The following is a 25361-nucleotide window of genomic DNA, read 5'->3' as shown; positions in this document are numbered from 1 at the left end:
GATTTGCATCCCTAGCTTCACTGCCTTCGGCCTGCTCTTGAGAAGCAGGGTTAGCGCGCGTGTTGACCATCCTAGGTAAACAAGACAATGATTTAGTCAGGATGGTAAAATTCCGACATAGGATTCATAATGTAAGAAATAACTCGGAATGCAAGATGATCATCCGTATGACATGGTAGATACAGAAACTGCTTCTTTTATTCCATCGTCATACACACCATACAGGGTTTAGTACAAGACCAAACAAAGTACTATTACGGTGAAAAGAGCATTACATCTCATCGGAGGCATTCCCAGCTCCTATACATTATTTTTCTACATCTCCGGAAAGAGTACAACTAGGTCATATCCCACGAGTCACGCAGGACGATAGACGACACAGCTAGTGCGAACTAGTGATACTACCACTAACTTAGACCGATCCGTAGTAGTCCTCGTAGAAGTCACCTCCATAGCCCGGAAGCTCAACATGATCATCTGGAAACAGACGGTCTCGCGGAGCTTGTGGACCATAGGGGCTAGGATGAGGCCTTGGACCAACAAACGGTGGCCTGCGGGGACCGCGAGGTGGGGTGATGCCTCCTACATCACGCCAAACCATCACGTATGGCAGAGCGGACCTCACAGGATAGAGATCGCGCATATCTGAATATCCAGCTTGCACCGCCGGTGCGAACCGAGTCAAAGTGGCCCAGTGGTCAGCACGGGTGTTGAAGAGCTCTAGCCTTAAGGCCCGATTTTCACGGTCCTTATCCTCGAGCATCTCAGCAGTGGTGCGAGTCCGTGAATCCTCCTGAGTGGGGTCAGCATAGATAGCCTGGAGATACCCTTGCGCTCCCGGAAGTGATCCTGGCATATACCGGAAATCAGAGCCCCGAAATAACCCAGATCTGACTCGCATAATGGTCATCATAGAGTAGGCGGCGTCCTGCACAGCCATCTCAATAGTAACCCCGAGTCCATAGGAGCAGTGAAGAGGCTCGGTAGATCCAGGATAAGATGGAAATATCCTGACAGTGCAGAGATACTGGCTTTGATTAAAATCTCGGAATTGCTCTTCGACCGTGTACTCGGGATACCAGCGGTATCCAGCCTCAGTCATTACCCTGACCAACTTAGCAGTATGGCCGGGTACATCTAGGCATCGAGTCAGGCGAACCACTTGATTGAGGTCGCGAGTGGCCATCTGAAAGCACAATCATAATGCAAAGGCATTAGAATTTCTAGCAAAATTTCGGCAGCATAACAGCTGTAAATGCTCAAAAAGGATTTGAGACATTTGACAAAGGATTTCGTACCCACTCATCATCATCATATCAAAGTTCTGAAACCATTCTGGCAACATAATGTGGTAGTAGAACTGAACTAGGCTGGTAACCATCAAACTTATAAGGTACTACTGATTAGTAACTCGTGATCCTGATAGAGAGAACAAATCCTAATTCCTTAACCCCCGGTGGAAGAATGGACTGACTCAGATCAGAAAGTCATAAGGTATAAGGAGTAAAAAGAGCCTTACGTTCCAACCCACAAACAATTCCCCTACATATAACTAAAGAATTTCTAGACTCAACATCGACCAGTTTGGCTTGGAGAACCTACAGGCAGTCCGGCTCTGATGCCAACGCTGTCAGGACCCCGACTCGATGTCACATCGATCTAGCTGGTAACACCTCATATCACTTTGCGGCCTCACGCACGGTATCCCCACGGGTGTCGTCTTACCTTTTCCCGGGACCGTTTGCGCCTTTTGGCTCACGTATATGATAGTGTCGCTAGCATCCATATGATAAAGAGCCCGGGCTGACATGACTAGTCGCAAACCCAAAGTGGCACAGACTTACAGGGACAGGCATCCATGACCCAGCTTCGAACGTATCGGTCATCAGCAAGTGGGTCCGGGCTGTAGCACTGGGCTAGCAGGACTCCGGTAAACCGGGCTGTAGCGGGCTAACAGGACTCCGGTACTCAAAGCGTGACATTTCCCCGAAGGGACAGACACAGGAACGAAGAAGGACACATGCCGGCCAGCCTAAGTGTTCCAGAGCAGTAGCAAGCTACCATGGCTCAGCGGTAACACTAGGAGACATTTCCCGGTAAGAGAGGCTACTAAAGATAAACAACTAGATAGTCAGATCCCACACATACCAAGCATTTCAATCATACACACAATATGCTCGATATGTGCAAATACAACGAAGCATCACAACATGACTCTACGACACAAGTACTTTATTTAAGGCTCGGGGAGCCATACATAACATACACCAAGGTACGGGTCTCACGACCCAACATACAAGTCATACAGTCATACAAACCAGCAGCGGAAGTAACTTGTCTGAGTACAGACAACTAGTAAAATAAAAGAGGCTTGGAAAGCCTAGCTATACTACGTGGTCCTTCACAAGCTCAGGGTCACCACCTGGGTCTTTAGCCTACTCGTTGATGTCAACGTCTACATAGAACCCATCAGAAGGGGTTGCAGCGTCTTCTGTAAAAATGTAGATTATAGCAACATGAGTACAAAGGTACTCAGCAAGACTTACATCAGATCCTACATACATGCATAGTATCAAGAAGGGTTGGTGGAGTTATTGCAGCAAGCCAGCTTTGACTCTTGGCTAGGCTATCCTACGATACTCCAACTTGAAATGGTTTTGCGCACACGAGTCCACTACTCACCACTTCAATACACTACCGAGGATCCATCTCCGTCTTCCTACGGAAGAGCCATCCTCGGCACTCACACTTGTCTTGAGGCTTTTAGTAGTTTCCATTTACTTGTCTATGAACTGTATAGGCAACCAAGTAGTCCTTTACCGCGGACGCGGCTATTCGAATAGATCATGTTAACCCTGCAGGGGGTACTTCTTCATACACGCTCTCACCACTTACCGCCGTTTACACGACATGTACTCGGCAACCTTCAAGCGGAAGCCCAACGTGGGTGTCGGCCACGACCTACCTAATCACCTAAGCCTCCAGTCCAGGTTTATCGCCTATCCAGGTTCCATCCGCAGGGAGTCCGGCCGAGGTTTCCCATACGGCCCCGAACGATGTGAACAGGGTTCCCGAGATACCTAACGGGTATTCGGTACACCCGGCCACGTACCTACCGCATCACAGCCCACCCCTATGGTCAGCGCTGTCCACGACCTCCAGTAGGCTACAAACACCAGAAACTACTTGCAACTCCTGGACGGAGAACTAGGGTGAATAAGAAGCCGAGAGGGTCCATTGGTTTCGGGCCCAATGCATGGTAGTAGCTGATTCTTAAATCACACATACAGATCTCAGTGCTTAAGGTCGGCTTCAATGAAACAACCCACCATGTACTCCTACATGGCCTTTCATCGATACCTTTACCAAATCGTGTTCACCACACCACTCTCATTACCGACATAATCATTTCACTCCAGCCCATCACCCAGATGAACCAGACCTGACACGACTCTAAGCATAGCAGGCATAGCAAGGTAGGAACAACACATACATATGGCTCAAGCAACTCCTACACATGCTAGTGGGTTTCATCTAGTTACTGTGGCAATGACAGGTCATGCAGAGGAAATGGGTTCAACTACCGTAGCACACAGCAGTTTGAATCGCGTTGTCTTAATGCAGTAAAAGAGAGCAGGAGCGAGAACATGGGATTGTATCGATATGATCAAATGGTTGGTTGCTTGCCTGATGGTTCGATGCACGGATACGGTTCTTCTTAGGGTAATCACGGTACTCCTCGGGGACAGAACCTGTCGCAAGGGCATCGATACACAAGCATCACCAAACAATGTGCAACAATATGATGCATGCATGAAACATGGCAATATGAGTGTATTGGGCTAATGCAACTAAAGCCAGAAGGGTTTGAACAAATTTGAATCAAAGATTCAAATTTCAAATTCAAATATGGCCTTTTAAAGTGCTTTTCCTTGTTCTGCTTAAAACATCAATTTAACTTGTTTGATCATGCATGAAAATAGTACAGATGGATAGATTGGATTTTTCTGATCATTTTTCATATATAATTTGTCCAATTTGGAGTTACAGAATAAAAGTTATGAATTTTTGAAGTTTAAATAATATTCTGGAATTTCCTGATTTAATTTAAATCCAGAAAATCAATTACTGCGTCAGCCTGACGTCAGTGTGACGTCAGCAGGTCAACGGAACTGGTCCAGGTCAAACCTGACAGTGGGTCCCGCATGTCAGGGTGATTATTTTAAATAAAACTTAATTAAAACTAATCCTGTTTAAATAACAGGGCTGGGCCCCACCTGTCATTGACTCAGGGGAGTCAACCAGGGCCCACCCGTGGTCAAAGTTAATGTCGGCTGCCGGCGTTTAGTCGCCGGCGAGCCCGACGCGGCGGCGGAAGTGGTTTTGGTCATTTCGGCCACCAAACGGACCGCGGAGACCACCGGAGTGGAGCTGAGGCCAACCCGCAGCTCTTGGCGGAGCCCGTTGGGGTCGGGGTGGCCGGAGTCGACGGCGGCGAGCTCGGCTGCGGCCGCCGGGGTTCGGTCGTGCACGGGAACGGTGCTGGAGCTCGAAGTCGAGCAAAGCGAGGCGCTAGGGATGCTCTACGGGGTCTTGCGAACTCGTTGGACTCGCCGGGGTGACCAAATGGTCACCGGAGCTGCGTCGACGGCGGAGGTTCGGCCGTGGTGGGGAGGTGGCTACGGTGAGGGAACGAGGGGAAGGAGAGGGGGAAACGGTGGCGTAGCTCACCGCGGTTGCAGTGGGCGTCGAAGCGGGCTCGGGGACGCGCTGGAGACGGCGAATTCGACGGCGACGGTGGTCGGAGCCCGAAGAGGGGAACGGCGACGTGGCGGCGATGCAGGGCTTCCGGGGAGCTATGGAGCGGTGGGGAGGAAGAGGGAGTCGAGGCGGAGCTCCTGAGCTAGTCGGGGGAGCGAGGGGTGGCCGGAGATGGCTGCTATGGCGAACGGCGGCGACGGTGGTGTTCGGCCGTGTGAGAGAGAGAGCGAGGGAGAGGAGGGGAGAGCCGGGGGAGAGTGAGAGAGAGCAGGGGGGATCGGGACGGCCTGCGGGAGTCGTCCACGCGGCCAGGAGCGCGTCGGCAAGCAGGAGGTGGCCGCGCGGCCGTGCGCGCGCGAGCACGCAGCAGCTTCGGGGCGAGGGGAGGAAGACGACGGAGAGCTGCAGTGGTGGGCTGGGCCGCTGCTGGCTGGGCCGCACAGTGGAGGAGCCCAGGTAAGTTTTCCCCCTTTTTATTTCTGTTTCTGTTTTATTTAATATATCTGCAACTTTGTTGAATTAAATAAAATACCTAGGCAAGTTCAAAAATCACCAAACTATTCCTGGCCCATAGTTGGATTATTTCCAACATGAAACATTTTAGTTTGGAGATATTTGAGCATTTAAATATTTTATATTATTTTAAATGCCCAAATTCAAATATTTATGATTTAATTCAAAAACCCTAGGATGGCCTAGGAAAATGTGCACCATTTTTGGCAGAGGTTCTGAACCAAGACAAAAATGATGGGCATTTTAGAAGGGCATTTCAGGTTCATTGAAAAATTATTTTAGTAACCCTAGTTGGTTTCAGAGGGGACTGGGGGTTCTGTCATCCCCATTTCAAGTTTCTGATGAAAGAGTAAACATGATGCAACACTCTAATGCATGACTAGCTAGGTTGTGACAAAACTAGACTATTGCTTTGAATCATATAAAAGTCCAAATGTCCATGCTACAAAAGAAATAATATGTGATGAACATGATAGGCAACATTCCAAATCAAAAATTCTATTTTTATCATTTACCTACTCGAGGACGAGAAGGAATTATGCTTGGGGATGTTGATACGTCTCCAACATATCCATAATTTTTGATTGTTCCATGTTATTATATTATCATTCCTAGATGTTTTACAATCATTTTATAGCAACTTTACATCATTTTTTGGGACTAACCTATTGACATAGTTGAGGGAGTCCTGGATTAGGGGGTCCTCGGGTGTCCGGACTACTGGATATGGGCCGGACTAATGGGCCGTGAAGATAAAAGCAGAATACTTTCCCTTGTGTCCGGGTAGGACTCCTATATGCGTGGAAGGCAAGCTTGGTGTACGGATATGTTATTTCCTTCCCTTACAAACCGACTATGGACAACCCTAGGTCTCTCCGGTGTGTATATAAACTGGAGGGTTCAGTCCGTAGAGATCATCAGAATTCTCATAGGCTAGACAGCTAGGGTTTAGCCATTACGATCTTGAGGTAGATCAAATCTTGTAACCCCTATACTCATTGAATACAATCAAGCAGAACGTAGGGTTTTACCTCCTTTAAGAGGGCTCGAACCTGGGTAAACATCAAGTCCCCATCGTCCCTTGGTACAATCGATTCTCAGACACATAGTTCGGGACCCCCTACCCGAGATCTGCCGATTTTCACACTGACATTGGTGCTTTCATTGAGAGTTCCATTGTGTCGTCGATAGAAGGATCGATGGCTCAACTTGCCATCAGCAACGATGCTGTTTCTGGGGAGACTTTTCTCCCTGGTCAACTCTTTGTGTTTGGCGGCTTCGCTCTCCATGCCAATTCAAGCGGTCGCCTCGAGCAGATCGACTGCTACGCCCCTGGCATCATATCAGGTTTGGAAGCTTGAACTACATTGCTGATATCGAAGGAGACTTGGTCTTCGAAGGGTTCTCGTCCTCAGCCGCCGCTCTTCATCCACATGAAGGAAGCCCGCCGGATCCACCATTAGATTTCACTCAAGGATCGACTCTCGTGCCCACCCTGGCGTTAGATCCAGAGCGGACCACTCTGTCCGAAAACGGGAGGATAAACCCTGCCGGACTCTCTCCCATTATAGAGCTTACTGTTGGAGACCCAGAGGCGGCCATGCCATCAGCAGACCTGGAGTCAAACATGACTCTTCCTGTCATCGGGTCGCCGGACTCACTTCTAGACGACAAGTCTGAACTCTCGAGGTGTGCGTCCATCGGGCTGGGTCAAGTGGTCATCACCAAACCTGGCTCTGCAGATCCTCATACGCCCGTCAAGCTTGCGCTCTTAAGTGATACACTGGACCTAATGCAATCTCTCGCCATCACGGAAGTATCACTTCCGAACTACATCCAGGCTAAACTTGGGGATAAGAGCAGGGAATTTTACGTCCCACCCACCACCCACTTAATAGCCACTGTCGAGGATCTAACCGACATGCTAGACTTCGCCTCTAAAGATATCGATGGTATGGATGACAATGCTGGAGCCGAACCAAGTCAAAACCTACCTATCACTGGGCGCTGGACGACCACTTCTACCTATGATGTATACATGGTGGACACACCCGAGAAGAAGGACGACAATGGCACTCATGACCCAGATGAGGATAAGCCCGTCGATGAACCACCAAAATGCCGACTTCAGCGACGCTGCTCACGATCGCGTCGGGAAAGGGAAAGCAACACCGACACCGAAGATAATGACACTCTAGACAATGCCGAAGACTCCGACCACCCCGTCGAGCCTGCGTTCGAGCAGGATGAGAGGGAAGAGGGATAGGTTAACCCCGATGAACTTGTCAATCATGAGGATTCGGAAGATAGTAACTATCTAGCGGCCTCCGAGGAGGATGTTAGCCTCGGCAACAAAGATTTCATCGTGCCATAGGAACCCCTGGAACAAGAACGCTTCAAGAGACAGCTCATCGCCACTTTGAGGAGCCTGAAAAATAAACAACAACAGCTTCAAGACAAACAGGATACGCTCAACGACAGATGGACCAAGGGCCTGGCTGCCGAACGGTACGGCCTCGAGCACCCAACAAAGAGCTACCCTACTACCACAATTCGACGACGAGGACCTTGAGCCAATATCGTAAAAATACAATCACGCTAATCAACCGGCCCGACCACCACGTGGACGGGACAAATCTGCCAATTGTGCCGAATACTAGCCCAGGCCACCTCGCCATAGAGGCAAAGAGACAGTGGATCCGGGCTACACATACGACTTATGTCAGGACCTGGACTATAGAGTCGTCCAGACAAGATGAATCTATGGATCAAGAGGATGCGCCCCAGCGCGAGAAGACAACCATTAGGCCTGGCACAACAAACATAACCAAACCCGGGGCCAGCCCCGAACACATATGTCATCCAAGCTCCGTCGCGATGTCGCCCGGTATAGAGGTGCCGCACACCCCATGTGCTTTACCGATGAGGTAATGCAGCACCAGTTTTCGGAGGGGTTTAAACCCGTAAACATCGAGCCTTACGATGGCACAACAGATCCCGCTGTATGGATTGAAGATTGTCTTCTCCACATTCACATGGCTCGCGGAGATGATCTCCATGCCATCAAATACCTCCCCCTAAAGCTAAAAGGACCAGCACAATACTGGTTGAATAGCCTCATAGAGAACTCCATTGGTAGTTGGGAGGACTTAGAGGATGCTTTTTGGGACAACTTCCAGAGCACTTATGTCCGGCCACCGGACGCTAATGACCTGAGTCACATAGTCCAGCAACCCGGAGAGTCAGCCCACAAACTCTGGACCCGGTTCTTAATTAAAAAGAACGAAATCATCGACTGTCCGGATTCCAAAGCCTTAGCGGCCTTTAAGCACAGTGTCCGAGACGAATGGCTTGCTCGACATCTCGGTTAGTAAAAGCCAAAGACTATGGCAGCTCTTGCTGCACTTATAACCCCCTTTTGTGCGGGCGAAGATAGTTGGCTGGCTCGTAGAAGCAACGGTTCAAGCAAAGGAGCAGTTTGCATATTTGTCCATGTATACTTTCTGCCCTTGAGAGGTAACTCAATTAAGCCTAGGTGCCCAATAACCTCATTAAAAATAAACATGTCATTAATATCACCACCTAGTTTGTTCCTATTGTCCATCGTGCGCATGAAATTGAAATCACCCAGTAACAGCCAGTTAGCACCATCAGGAATAATTATATCATGCAACCAATTAATAAAATTATCCCTAGCTGGGTTTTGACAAGGTCCATCGACTGTGACCACAGTCCAGGTTTGGGAGTTATGAACAGAAGTGAACTCCACCACAATACCAAAGCTATTGGACTCAATCAGTTTACCAGCAAACAAAGCAGTATTCCATACTACCAACAACCCACCTGAAGCTCCAGACGATGGCACATGGATAAACTGATCAAAACGTCATGGACAACACTTGCGAATGAAACGCTGATCAATGATCTCACATTTTGTTTCTTGGAGGCAAGCAATGGAACAAGCACTTTCATCAATTTTCTGACGAACTGCCCGCTTTCTATCATCCGAATTCAGACCTCGCACATTCCAGCAAAGTACTTTCCAATCTCTAACATCATACTGATTCATTATAGACCATAAATAAAGTAACAGCAAAAGACTGCCACATAATGACAGTACCAGTTCAGCCAAGCGATAGCATAGAAGTTCAGATAAAGCCTAAAAAATAAGAGCAGATAGATGGTTTTCACAAGGGTTAACCATAAACCCCACCATTTGAAAAGAGCAGCTATCATTAGAACTAGAAGAGGCAGGAGGAGTCTTGCAAGAAGAAGCCTCAAGCTTCTCCTTAGTGAGCTTCTCAGGTCCAATGCCAAGGCGAAGGCCAACCTGCTGCAGCACATTGATTTGCGTGGGCGGCGGGACAGCAACTTGATCTGCATCTTGAGGAGGAGCCCGCGGCAGCTGACCATCCATTGTAACCTTGCGCTTGTTCTGAGGCTTTGCTGCAGGTTTCTTCAGAGGGGCAGACTTGGCCAGAGAAGAATGCATGAAGCCATCATGTAAGGCAGAGAGCCTGGCACTGCGCCTGACCTCAGACTCAACTATCATAGGCTTTGGTTTACGAGCGCGAGCCGGACGCTCACTCGGAGCAGCAGAGAAGTTGAAAGCAGACATATCAACAGCAGACAAAGTTGGATCATCCATGGCACAGTCCTCATCAACAGTGTCAAAACAAAGAGTACGAGCAACAGGAGGCTTCCTTGGAACAGTCACAGTCCGACGATCAGGTGAAGGATGAAAAACCAGCTTGTTCTTCATAGCAGAGTAAGAGAAAGATACTTCCCAAGAGCATTTAGACAGTAAAACTGGTTTAAAAGGACTGAAGAACTGCAACCCTCGAGGAATATGCATTATATCAAAGACTGGCATCATACGCTGAAAAGATCTAGTCCATTGCATCACCGGAGGAAGCTCAGGTCTGAAAACTATCAACACTTGACCAATAACAACAGGAGGCTGGATCAGAGGAGGTACATAAGCTGCCACAATCCCTTGCTGATCATTGACGGACCCCTCAGCAGAATCAACAGGCCCTGAGTTCTCCAAGACCACTGACTCTTGAGAAGCAGGTTGTGCTTCATCCTCATGAATCTCCTCAATAATGACATTGTCATGCTGGTTATGATGCTACAGATCATCATTGTGAGCGTGAGGGGCCTCATTCCAACCCAGCTCAGGAAACTCAGGCATGATGAAATTAACATCATCAAAAGGCATGTTGCTGGGTAGCGGATGAGGGTTTCCATTGAAAGGCATCGGATCTTCATCAGCTGGCATAATGTCAGCAAATTCTGCAGAGAGAACATAGATAGGTGCAGTCCAAGAAATACGTGTAGCTCCAAAGTCTGCATACTCACGATAGACTACATCTCTAGGCACTTGCTAAGGGCTTGGGAAAGAAACATAAGCCGGAGTCTTGACCAGCCGCGGATCATCTTGATGCCAGATATAAAAGCGACCAAAAGTGCTAACTGCCTCAGAAATATGCTGTGTGGTGTGGTAATCCAAAGGAACACCTAACATCATAACCCAGCCCCTACGAAAACCCTGAATAGCTCTGTGATTGATGCCTTGATCATGAGGAACGAACCGAACAAAGTGGAAATTGCCAAGATCATAGGGAGGATAATTTATAATGGCATGCCTAGATGCAGGAGATCGAAACTCAAAGAAACCAACTCCCTCAATCCATTGCTGATCACTAAGAACGTCACGGTGAAGCTGAGTCATCACAAAATCACTAACCAGTTACCGGAAGTGATGAATCTGTCCAGGTGGTGGCGGAGGCTCGACAAAGCCAATGGTGAACTGCTCGTGGCGATGCTTCGGTGCAATGGCCGGAGAGTAGAAGGTCTGAGGCACGCGGGTTGGTCCTCCATCGATGATCTCAAACCCCGGCGGAAGGAACTCGAGAGGATCCAGGGGAAAGTTTGCCATGTCTTGCTCTGGTGGAGGAGGAGCAGGCTGGTGGTGCACGGGAAGAGGTGAAGACGTGATGGGACTCGTCTGCACCGGCGCGTGGGTCGTCTCTATACCCGAGGAGTCACTAGGCGATGGAGTAGGAGGCTGACTCATGGCAGGCGTGGGAATCAACAGTGGAGATATTTCTGGATTTTGTTTCAGTTGTTTAACTCTCCAAACGTAACCATTATCCTCTGCCCAATTAATGCAATCACGTCAACGATGACCATAACGTGAGCAAGACAGGCAGACAGAGCAAGTGACCGGCAGGTGGCCCCGCTGGTGACATTTAGAGCAAGTTAGAACACGGTCCACCATGTCATTGACCATATCATCAAACATATCGGTAGCTTCCTGAGTAGATGGGATGTCCATAGGCTGGGTGGTGGGCTGCGGCCCGTCATGCAGAACTCGCCCAACATGGGAAGCAGGAGAATCAGGGGCGGACGTAACCAAACTAACAGCCTCAGGTGGATCACAAGGCAAGTGAGAAATCTCAGCCGGAAAATTAGACCGTTGGATCCGCGGCGAGCCAACAGAACCAAAAACAATCGGCAGAGAAGCAACAGTCCACTGGAGATTCGCCGGCGGCGACGGTCGAATGATCAGACGCTCATTTGCAGAGACTACATATCCAGCATCAGAAACTATATCAATACAAGCTTGTGTGGACGGATATCTATAACCCTTGCATGCATCATAATTGTGAAATGTTGCAAAAGAAAGTTTCTTTTGCACAGAACCAGAAGATCTAAAGGAGGACTTAGACGGTGGTTTATGCATAGCAATCATCCCAAGCGCCGCCCTTCTCTTAGATGGGATAACTAAGATCCATTCTGCATCACTTTGTAACTTCCAAAGATTAAACTCATGAACCCAATTTGGTCCTCCACGGCCCCAAAGAGTAAAATAACATTTGAATTGTGGGCAAGCAAAAGATCAAAGATCAACAATATAAAAACCAACTTGCTTGGAGGAAACATTGAAGGAATAAATCTTGTCACGTATGCATGAGACACCCAACTAGATCGCAGATCCCCCAATAGCGGCCTCCAGCGCCGCCACCATAGAATGATCATCAAGCCTGAAAACATGACGGCTAAAGGACACCACCAACGTGAAGTGGCCTGTGTCCTCCGTAGGGTGGTCCAAAAAACCAGTAGATCTGAAAACTTTATCCGCAAACTCCAAACCCTTGGAGAAGTCCATGCCAAGGGTTGATCCCGATGAGAAAACCATGACCCCTAGGAGAGGGGGAGACGCCGGAGAGTTTGGTAGGGAAGGATTAGGATTTTAGTGGTGGTGGGAGGAGATCGCTGGAGGTGGGGTGGGAGGTGGGAGGTGGGAGACGCCATTACCCCCGATTTGTTGGAGGATTGTGTTAATTATACAGAGCCCGATACAGTTGGGAATTATCTTAAAATGTTCAGGGGAAGGAATCCTCCTTGCGAAGCCGAAGACAATCCGCATGTGGAACACATCGTCATCGAAGACTGGTTCAGGGGCTACTGAGGGAGTCTTGGATTATGGGGTCCTCGGATGTCCGGACTATTGGATATGGGCCGGACTGATGGGCCGTGAAGATAAAAGTAGAAGACTTTCCCTCGTGTCTGGGTAGGACTCCTATATGCGTGGAAGGCAAGCTTGGTATCCGGATATGTTATTTCCTTCCCTTACAAACCAACTTTGTACAACCCTAGGCCTCTCCGGGGTGTATATAAACCGGAGGGGATAGTCCGTAGAGATCATGAGAATTCTCATAGGCTAGACAACCAGGGTTTAGCCATTACGATCTCGAGGTAGATCAACTCTTGTAACCCCTATACTCATTGAATACAATTAAGAAGGACGTAGGGTTTTACCTCCTTTAAGAGGGCCCGACCTGGGCAAAAATTGAGTCCCCATCATCCCATGTTACTATCGATCCTCAAACACACAGTTCGGGACACCCTACCCGAGGTCTGCTGGTTTTGACACCGACAATAGTGCGTAGTGCCAGTTGCTGCTTTTTGCTTGTTGTTTACTTCGCGAAAAATCAATACTAATCTTGGACTTGATGCCTATATAATGATCATTGCCTGGATACCGTCATAATTATTTTAAGTTCTATTAATTGCCCAATAGTAATTTGTTTACCCACTATATGCTATTTTTCTCGAGAGAAGCCACTTGTGAAATCTATGACCCCTAGTTCTATTCTTTATCATATTTGCCTTCGAGATCTATTATTCCAAAAACCCAAAAATACCTTGCTGCAATTTTTTATTACTTATTTTATTTCACGTTTTATCGAGATCTATTTATCCAATCTACCACAATTTTGTCCCGTCAACTTGCTAATTTCCTACGCCGTTACCCGTAAGAGGGATTAACAACCCCTCATAAGCGTCGGGTTGCAAGTATTTGTTCTTTATATGTAGGTACCATTTACATAGTGTTTCTTGGTTGTCCTACTAGATTGATACCTTGGTTTCATCACTGAGGGAAATACCTACCATAGCTGTGCTGCATCATCCCTTCCTCTTTGGGGAAATACCGACGTAGTTCAAGCCGCATCAAGTACTGGTACATTTACGCCTCCTTTGGTTCAACAGTCTTCCTTGATGCGAAGAAGGCAGTTGTCTCAGCTTGCAGGCGGCACTTGCGAATGACTTACCGTGGTCTTCGCCAATGGTGTGCTCCATCGAACACACTTCCTTGCCAAAGCCACAATGTTTGAGATATCTCCGACGTCACCACAATAGGGAAGGAAGTCAAATAGTTACTACCTCCATTTTTTGTATATAAGGCCACTATCAAAATTACAATTTGTAGAAGGCCACTAACACTAATCAAGGCAATATTGATCAGGTTTGCCTCGTACTAGCAACCAAGGACATTAATATACCCTTGCATACATGTGGAAGTGAGAAGGTTGGTATGCATGGCGCTGCATTAATCAAGCAATGAGGAGTGAGATGGTTAGCTCTTTGGTCTTTGGAGAAAAAAATACGCATTAATTGACACAGCAAATGAGGATCTGTATCGATCAACCCTGCGAAGGAAAACCTTGCCTTCGTTTTTTAAGTAGTACGTACTTGTATCCTATTTGGGTTTAGGCCTTGCATTGCCATACTTTACCACACAGTTTTGCCAAGCTTGCCTAAAGTCTTTCAAAATGAAAAGGAGGTACACTTGCACACAGCTATCGCGGTCGCATCGCACCCTCACACAGTCACTGCTGCACGCGGGAAACCCAACCAAGGGAACGCACCCTCACTAACATATGCTATCGCATGTGATGAAACCAAACTCAGACATCCTACCGCTGACACATAATTTTCATTCATACAGTATGTTTATCCAACCGCATGTTGGGGAAGATCCATGCGGCCCAGGCAGTGGTTTGTTGGGGAAGAAGAAGAGGTGAGGAAGAAGGGTTAGGAGACGTAGGATATTCATCCAACCACCTGAAATGGTCGACTGACCTAAATGATGAAAGGCAGGCGACTTGCATAAATATATGTTTTTACACATCAAAAGATCCCTAAAAACAACAACATAAGGAAAAACTATCACTACTCACGGAACGGGACTGCCTCGTCGTCTTTGGCTGTCGGCACGAACCAGCCATCACTGTCGATGTGTGTCTCCGCACCATGGTTGTCCTCGGCCTCTAGCTACTTGTTCATGAGGACATGCAGGCACTCTGCATGTACACGAGCACTGCCAAGTTCATGTCCATGATGTTTGGTTCGGCCTGCAGGAGGGCCTTGATGGCAGCGGCATCCACGCACTCCATGTCGAGTTGAGCCTCCGTCGGCCGGTTTAAGTCCGGGACGTCTGATTCCGCCTGCAGGAGGGCCTCGATGGTAGCGGCATCCACGCGCTCTACATCAAGTTGAGCCTCCGCCACCCGGTTCACATCCATGACATCCAGTTCCGGCTGTAGGAGGCCCCCAATTCCAGCGGCATCCGCGCGCTCCACATCAAGTTGAGCCTCCGCCTCCCGGTCCTCCTTTAGGATCACCAGGTTGAACCACTTGTCCCCTTGCAACATGGGGGACCCGGATGCCGGCACGAAGTCGACGTCCATCGTCTCATATGCATCGGGGGCCTTCTGCGCCATGACCTCCATCGTGAACATTGGATCGGCTTCCTCCTCCTTGGAGCTTGGCTCCAGTGAACTTGGGGATTGGCCTGCCACAAAGCGAGCTTGGGAATGGAGGTATGTGGCACCGATCACCTCCGCGATTTCCGCGTGGTGCTCCGACGTCAGCATCTTGTAGTACGTGATCTTGCGACACACCATGGCTTTCTGGCGAACTAGGGGACGAAGGATGCAGGCTAGGGGATCGAAAGGTGGGGGAATGGGCTAGAGAGGAGGTGTGGTTTTGGGGTAGTGGTGATCAGCCGCACTACAAAAAAACCACTTGCATGAAGATACGTGTTTGTCACAATAGGTCATGTTTTCTGTCATGCATGTACATCCATGATGATTTTATGACAGAGTCGAGATAATCGTACCTGTGCTGTCGTAGAAGTGTTCCATGACATTACCAAAATTATCATCACCGAAGTGTCCACTTCCTAGACGATAAATCACGCGTCTTAGAAGTGCTTTCGTCAAGGGTAACCGACATGTGGCATCCACCATAATGGGCCGTGTTAAGCTATCGGGTTCCGGTTTGGATCCGATAACTTGTTAACAGCCCAGACCAATGGGGATTTTCAACATGTAAATTTCTCATTCGCTGGCAAATCCACGTGTCGGGCCGTTGTTCAGACAGTTATCATCCAGCAAATGGACGGGGTGCACCTATGATACGTCGACGCATGTCTCGGCCCAACATTGGCCCATTTAGGTTAAAAGGCCGGGCCTGTCAAAATAAGAGGGCCGACCCATTAGCAGCCTACTTCAGTCAGGCCCATTCACAAGCACCACCCATACAAGTTACATATAATCAGACCATCAAAGGCCCATTCTAGATTTGACAATTACCAGCCCATCGTCGGTTTTAGCCCGTTAACGGCCCGCTATGTCTTTTGGCCCAATTATGGCTTGAGCTTCTTTTAGCCTTTTAGCATCCCATTGTCAGCTCCTTCCCGTTAATGGCCCAGAACGTCTTTCGGCCTTTTCTCGGCCCATTTTGCAGTTGGACCAACTTCTAGCCCATTGTGACTTTAGGCCTGTCCTCGCCCCATTCGATAAATGGGTCAATTCCAAGCCCATTTTGTCTTTTGGCCTGTTAACGGCCCGCACAACAGTTGGGGCTTTGACTGTACAACCTAATTTTGGGTCCATTAGGGGCCCACGTTCCGCAGGGCAAAATTTCAGCCCGATGCGACTTTCAGCCTGTGAAAAGCCTAGTTTGCAAATTGGGCATCCTCAGGCCCATAACACTTTCGGCCTCTTACCGGCCCGTAAAGTAAAAGGGCCGAGACAAAATTGACATTTATTTTGGCCTGCTAGAGGCCTGCGGGCCATATCCATTTATACGGCCCTATCAAGCTTTCGGCCTGTTAACGGCCTGCTAAGAGCCGTTGTTACGGTGGGCCACATCATTTGGGATCCACTAAATATTATTTTGACCAGCCCAATTAAGGCCCACTTTGACAACACATGTTTGTTCATTTGTATGGCGTCCAAGAAATGTTTGGGCATGTTGGCCCCCGTTTCAATGATATAGCATATTCAAAGAATTATCCTACTCTATACTATTGCCTCTAAAAAACATACACTATACAATAAAAAGTCGAAGGCATAGAAACATAGAATAATCGTACACTATACAATAAAGAAATTACAGCCGATTATACCCACTTGGCATTATAGTTCGGCACTAGTGATAATAAAGCGTACACAAATAGAAAATTACATACACTGGGTAAATAAAGCTCATACATCATGGACATGCATCAACAGAACTTACAATCCGAATGATAATCTCTTCAGAAAATAGGATTGGCCAGATTCACATAGCACAAATTTTAGTCTGCAAAATCTTCAATTCCTTTGTGGTTACCTCATTGTTTCATTTCATTTTTTGACTCCTGCATCTAATACCCGCAAGTCCAGTCTCAACTTGTTGATTGCATGTTGAGAATCATGTAAATGTTGTCTTGCCAACTCTAGTTGATGCTCGAGAACATCAGCACATTCCAATTCCAATCCATATCATTTGGTAATGGCCATGCCACACTGATCGCAGATCTTTGTGTTGGTGTCACTTCATCCTGAAATGTTTCTGTAAGTACACATGACTAGGGCAAAAATATACTTACAACAGTGTAGCGAGCAAGACAGACTATTTTGTACATGGCAAAACAAGACTAACAATAATGTTACACATCATGAAGCACAAGCAGGTGATATTTTAAAAATTATAAAAATGGTAGTTTGTGCAGCCTGCATACAAAAATCTCTCTTAGCTCACCAAAGGAGCATGGTGTTGGGGCCAAATCCAAAACACAGACATGATACAAATTTAGACAACATGTTGTGTATAACTAAGCAAGCAGTTGGCCATTATGTAGCTCAATTAAAGTCTTAGGGAGCATAATGAACAACAGAGGGATTCATACAAACCTACTATAGAAAGCAAAACTATGCAATCATTAGCCTAGTATAAACTAGATTGTGAGCCTCATGCGGTAATAGTTGGTTAATAGACTTCAAAGCTTCAGGCACACTTCGCCTGAGTAATTAAATGGTAAGGCCTTTAATTATATCAACTAATAGTTACACAAGTACCAAACATCAGGCATCGTTGTTTGGGCATCTCATTAACTGAGGACAAATAAAGCAATTGAAAAGAGCAATTTAACTATACCTGAAACAAACAAGCAATTGAAATGTTGAGTTGGAAGCATGCATACATGCACGCATCAATAACATACATGGCCTAACAACATTTACTATATAAAGGAACAAGTAATGTAATATTTTTTTTCCCTTATGAAGTATCTCGACCAGTATGTAATTGATAGCGGCTTGAAGCTACGTCGGTATTTCCCCAAAGAGGGAGGGATGATGTAGCACAACGACGGTAGGTATTTCCCTCAGTGATGAAACCAATGTCATCGAACTAGTAGGAGAACCAATCAACACAACGTAAACATCACCTGGACACAAATAACAAATACTCGCAACCCGATGTGTAAAAGGGGTTTTCAATCCCTTTCGGGTATGGCGCCCAAGATAGGCAAAACGGACGTGAATAAATTGTAGTAGATTGATAGATCAAACGCCAAATAAAATAAATAAGAATAAATTGCAGCAAGGTATTTTTGGGTTTAGTAGATCTGAAAATAAAGGCAAAGGAAAATAGATCGCAAAGGCAAATAATATGAAGAAGAGATCTGGGGGCCGTAGGTTTCACTAGTGGCTTCTCTCGAGAAAAATAGTAAACGGCGGGTAAACAAATTACTGTTGGGCTATTGATAGAACTTCAAATACTGATGACGATATCCAGGCAATGATCATTACATAGGAATCACATCCAAGATTAGTAGACTGACTCCTGCCTGCATCTACTACTATTACTCCACACACCGACCGCTATCCAGCATGCATCTAGTGTATTAAGTTCATGGAGAAACGAAGTAATGCAATAAGAACGATGACATGAAGTAGACAAGATCTATTTATGTAGAAATAGACCCCATCATTTTATCCTTAGTAGCAACGATGCATACGTGTCGATTCCCCTTCTATCACTGGGATCAAGCACCGTAAGATCGAACCCACTACAAAGCACATGTTCCCATTGCAAGATAAATTGATCAAGTTGGCCAAACAGAATGCAAATATCAAAGAAGAAGGAGGGGATGCCACTCGGGGCATCCCCAAGCTTAGTTGCTTGCTCTCCTTTGGATAAAAGCTTCGTATGCCGGGGTATCCCCAAGCATAGGCTCTTCTTACTCCTTATTACTTCATCCATCATAAGATAACCCAAAACTTTGAAACTTCCATCACACAAAACTCAACAAAAGCCTTCGTGAGATCCGTTAGTATAAGAAAACTAATCACTACTATAAGTGTTGTAGCAAACCAATCCATACTTTGTTGTTGCATTATATCTATTGTATTCCAACTTTTCTATGGCAAAAACTCATTAAAGAAAACCATAGAATCATCCAAGCAAGCACACAACACAAAGAAAACATAATCTGTCAAAAACAAAACAGTCTATAGCAATCTGGAAATATTGAATACTTCTGTAACTCCAAAAACTCTAGAAACTTAGGATAGCCTGGGAAATTTGTGTATTAATCTACTGCAAAAGGAATGGATATTTTATCACTCTCCAGTTAAAAATGAAAATTATTTTCGCGAGCGCCAAAGTTTCTATTTTTTAGCAAGATCAAACAACTATCACCCAAGAAAATCCTAAAGGATTTACTTGGCACAAACACTAATTAAAACACAAAACTCACAATCATAACAGTAGCATAATTTTGCTAACACTCAAGAACGTAAAGAAAAAAGCAAAAATAAATTTTATTCATTGGGTTGCCTTCCAATGAGCGCTATAGTTTAACGCCCTTAGCTCGGCACAAAGCAAGGATCTAAGTTTTGTCATCTTTGGTTCGAGATCCATAAGATGCCCTCATAATTGATTCCTATGGTGGCCTAATTATTGTTCTAGGTAAGTGTTCCATAACCTTCCTCAAAGGAAATTGGAACTTAATATTCCCTTCTTTCATATCAATCACGGCACCGATGGTGCGTAAAAATGGTCTACCAAGAATAATTGGACAAGAGGGATTGCAATCAATATCAAGAACAATAAAATCTATGGTCACATAATTCCTATTTGCAAGAATAAGAACATCATTAATTCTTCCCATAGGCTTTTTAATAGTAGAATCCGCCAGGTGCAAATTGAAAGAGCATTCTTCAATATCGGTAAGACCAAGCACATCACATAGAGACTTCGGAATTGTAGAAACACTAGCACCCAAGTCACACAAAGCAAAACAGTCATAATTTTTAATCTTGACTTTGATAGTAGGTTCCCATACATCATGCAATTTTCTAGGAATTGAAACTTCTAATTCCAATTTTTCGTCTAAATCTTTCATCATAGCATCAACAATATGTTTAGTAAAAGCTTTATTTTGTTCATAAGCATGGGGTGAATTTATTATGGACTAAAAAAAGAAATACAATCAATCAAAGATGAACTATCATAATTAAAGTCTTTGTAATCAAAAGAGTGGGCACATCACTAGGTAAAGTTTTGACCTCTTCAAACCCACTTTTATCAATTTTCTCAGCAAGATTTCAACCTTCGAATTATCGGGACGCCTTCCAGCTAAAGTTGACTCTTGTCCAATCCCTTTTTCATCAATCTTAACTTTACCAAGGAATCAATAGAAGAAACACCAATCATTTTAAGATCTTCATCACTTTTACGAAAGTAATCACTAGAAAATGCTTTTTCTAAAAATTCTATTTGAGCTCTAAGCATAGCGGTTCTTTTCTTAATTTCATCCATAGAAACATAGCGAGCTTTAATTTATTCCTCAACTTTAGGCACAAAAATTTTCATCTTGAGATTTTCCACATCATGAGAAATTCTATCAACACTTCTAGACAAATCATCAATCTTATTCAACTTTGGAAGTGTTGAAAACTTTTTGCGTATTGATAAATTCTTTAATATTGCTCTCAAGATAAGAGGTGTTCCTATTATTATTATAAGAAGGATTTCCATAGGACTTACCATAATTATTATAGGAATTACTAGGAAAAGGCCTAGGATTAAAATTACCTCTATAAGCATTGTTATTGAAATTATTTCAAGAGATAAAATTCACATCTACGGCATCACTATTTTGCTCAATCAAAGTAGACAAAGGCATATCATTGAAATCAACAGGAGCACTTTTACTAGCAACCAATTTCTTAAGAGCATCAACTTTTTCACTCAAAGAAGAAATTTCTTCAACTGAATTAACTTTTTTACTAGTAGGAGCTCTTTCGGTATGCCATTGTGAATAATTCGCCATGATATTATCAAGCAATTTGGTGGCTTCACCCAAAGTAATTTCCATAAAATTACCACCCGCGGCAGAATCTAAAAGATTACGAGAAACAAAATTCAATCTCGCATAATTTTTTTGTATGATCATCCAAAGATTTAACCCATGAGTTGGGCAATTCCTTAGCATCATTTTCATCCTTTCCCAAGATTGTGCAACATGCTCATGTTCAAGTTGCTTGAAATTCATGATCTGGGTTCTAAGGGAAATAATTTTTGCGAGCAGAAAATACTTAGTGAGAAAAGCATCTTTGCACTTATTCCAACAATCAATACTATTTCGAGGCAAATAAGTAAACCAATTTTTTGCAGAATCACGCAAAGAAAACGGAAATAATTGCGTCTTCACAATATCATTGTCCACATATTTGTTCTTTTGCATATCACATAATTCCACGAAGGAATTAAGATGGGACGCGCATCCTCATTAGGAGTAACAGAAAATTGATCTTTCATAACAAGATTCAGCAAAGCAGTATTAATATCACAAGATTTTGCACTATTGGCGGGAGCAATCGGAGTGCCAATAAAATTATTGTTGTTCAAATTTGAGAAATCACACAACTTGGTGTTCTCTTGAGCCATGATGACTACACAACAAGATTGCACTAAAAAACAGGTCCGGCAAGAAAACGGCGAACGAAAAAGAGGGCGAGTAAAACAGCAAATTTTTGTGAAGTGGGAGAGAGGAAAACGAGAGGCAAATGGCAAATAATGTAAATTGCAAGGAGATGAGATTTGTGATTAGGAACCTGGTATATGTAGATGATCCTCCCAGCAACGGCACCAGAAATTCCTTTTGATAGCGGCTTGAACCTGGTATATGTAGATGATCCTCCCAACACCTGCACAAAAATAACAAATACTCGCCCGACGTGTAAAAGGGGTTGTCAATCCCTTTCGGGTACGGCGCCCAAGATAGGCAAAACGGACGTGAATAAATTGTAGTAGATTGATAGATCAAACGCCAAATAAAATAAATAAGAATAAATTGAAGCAAGGTATTTTTGTATTTTTAGGTTTAGTAGGTCTGAAAATAAAGGCAATGGAAAATAGATCGCAAAGGAAAATAATACGAAGAAGAGACACGGGGGCCGTAGGTTTCACTAGTGGCTTCTCTCGAGAAAAATAGCAAACGGCAGGTAAACAAATTACTGTTGGGCAATTGATAGAACTTCAAATACTCATGAAGATATCTAGGCAATGATCATTACATAGGCATCACGTCCAAGATTAGTAGACCGACTCCTGCCTGCATCTACTACTATTACTCCACACATTGACCGCTATCCAGCATGCATCTAGTGTATTAAGTTCATGGAGAAACGAAGTAATGCAATAAGAACAATGACATGATGTAGACAAGATCTATTTATGTAGAAATAGACCCCATCATTTTATCCTTAGTAGCAACGATGCATACGTGTCGGTTCCCCTTCTGTCACTGGGATCAAGCACCGTAAGATCAAACCCACTACCAAGCACCTCTTCCCATTGCAAGATAAATAGATCAAGTTGGCCAAACAAAACGCAAATATCAGAGAAGAAATATGAGGCTATAAGCAATCATGCATATAAGATATCAAAGAAACTCAAATAACTTTCATGAATAAAAAGAGATAGATCTGATCATAAACTCAAAGTTCATCGGATCCCAACAAACACACCGCAAAAGAGTTACATCATTTGGATCTCCAAGAGATGATTGTATTGAGAATCAAGCGAGAGAGAGGAAGCCATCTAGCTACTAACTACGGACCCCAAGGTCTACAAATAACTACGCATGCATCATCGGAGAGTCACCAATGGAAGTGGTGAAGCCCTCCGTGATGGTGTCTAGATTGGATCTGGTGGTTCTGGACTCTGCGGCTGGAATTGATTTTCGTAGACTCCCCTAGGGTTTATGGAATATTGGGGTATTTATAGAGTAAAGAGGCAGTCTAGGGGCACCCGAGGTGGGCACAACCCATCAGGCCGTGCCCTGGTGGGTTGTGCTCCCCTCGGAGCAGCCCCCAGGTGCTTCTTCGGCCCATTGGTTGTCCTCTGGTCAAAAAAATATCCACAAAAAGTTTCCTATGTTTGGACTCCGTTTGATATTGATTATCTGCGATGTAAAAAACATGCAAAAAAAAACAGCAACTGGTACTTGGCACTATGTCAATAGGATATAAAATGAGTATAAAATGATTATAAAATATCCAAGATTTATAATATAACAGCATGGAACAATCGAAAATTATAGATACGTTGGAGGCGTATCAGTATTCAATACCCTAGTAATGATAGTGAGGCTAATCATGTGAATATGCGTTTGGTTATGACATCGACAACTCTACCATGGCAGGAAGCAGTTTCACATTGTTCACTACTATAAGATGTTTTAGATATTTAAAAGTAGACTACATCCATAATGAGTGAACAGACGCATTAAAATGTGTATACATACATCGGATTTACAAAAAAGTTAGAACATCATATAGTAGTGAGTGGAGGGGGTTTTAATCAACGGCCCAATGACTGGGTTACACGTGAAGAACCATACGCAAGCACAATGTCAGACAAATAGGATATCTTGGTAATTGTAATACAGTGTGACTTGCCTTAACTGGTTGAACAAGCTCAGCGCTGCTCCTCCTTCTCTTGCAAGGCTCCTTCCTAACATCTTGTACATGGAAATCCTCAATCTTATCTTCATTGCACCCCCTTTACAAGGTGACCCAAACTAGTTACTGGTTTCCTTGGAAGATAAATATGCATACTTTCAAGGCTATGAACAACACAAAAGGATGATATTATAACAAAACACAACCACATAATGAAACATGCCACATCTCTTGCACACAATGAAATGATCATTTACTATGTGTGCACTATGTAAAAACTAGGCTGATACGTCTCCAACGTATCTATAATTTTTGATTGTTCCATGTTGTTATATTATCAATCTTGGATGTTTAATAATTATTTTATATCATTTTTTGGTACTAACCTATTGACATAGTGCCAAGTGTCAGTTGCTGTTTTTCCATGTTTTTTAAATCCCAGAAAATCAATATCAAACGGAGTCCAAATGCCACGAAATTTTACGGAGAATATTTATGGGCCAGAAGGAACACAAGGGCCCTGGCTGCGCCTGGAGGGGTGCCCCGAGGGGAGCACAACCCACCAGGGCATGCCAGGAGGCCAAAGCGCACCCTGGTGGGTTGTGTCCACCTCAGGTGCCCCTCGGACCACCTCTTGGCTCTACAAATACCCCAAATATTCCCGAAACCCTAGGGGAGTCGACGAAAAATTCATCCAGCCGCCGTAAAGTCCAGAACCACCAGTTCCAATCTAGAAACCATCTCGGATGGGGTTCAACACCACCATTGCTGCCTCTCCGATGATGCGTGGCTAGTTCTTTGTAGACCTTCGGGTCCGTAGTTAGTAGCAAGATGGCTTCATCTCTCTCTCTCTCTCTCTCTCTCTCTCTCTCTCTCTCTCTTGATTCTCAATACAATGGTCTCTTGGAGATCCATATAATGTAACTCTTCTGCGGTGTGTTTGCTGGGATCGATGAACTTTGAGTTTATGATTAGATTTATATTTTTATATCCATGGAAGTATTTGAGTTTCTTTTATCTCTTTTATGCATGATTGCTTATAGCCTCATATTTCTTCTCCAATATTTTGGCTTTGTTTGGCCAACTTGATCTATTTATCTTGCAATGGGAAGATGTGCTTTGTAGTGGGTCCAATCTTACGGTGCTTGATCCCAGTGACAGAAGGGGAACCGGCCCATATGTATCGTTGCTACTAAGGATAAAACGATGGGGTCTATCTCTACATAGATAGATTTTTTCTACATAATGTCATCATTCTTATTGCGTTACTCTGTTTCTCCATGAACTTAATACACTAGATGCATGCTGGATAGCGTTCGATGTGTGGAGTAATAGTAGTAGATGCAGGCAGGAGTCGGTCTACTAATCTTGGACGTGATGCCTATATAATAATCATTGCCTGGATATCATCATGAGTATTTTAAGTTCTATCAATTTCCCAACAGTAATTTGTTCACCCACCGTTTGCTATTTTTCTTGAGAGAGGCCACT

The sequence above is a fragment of the Triticum dicoccoides genome, chromosome 3A, assembly GCF_002162155.2.
Source record: "Triticum dicoccoides isolate Atlit2015 ecotype Zavitan chromosome 3A, WEW_v2.0, whole genome shotgun sequence".
Classification (NCBI taxonomy): Eukaryota; Viridiplantae; Streptophyta; class Magnoliopsida; order Poales; family Poaceae; genus Triticum; species Triticum dicoccoides.
The sequence above is the reverse complement of the archived record's forward strand: the minus strand, read 5'-3'. Positions refer to the sequence as shown.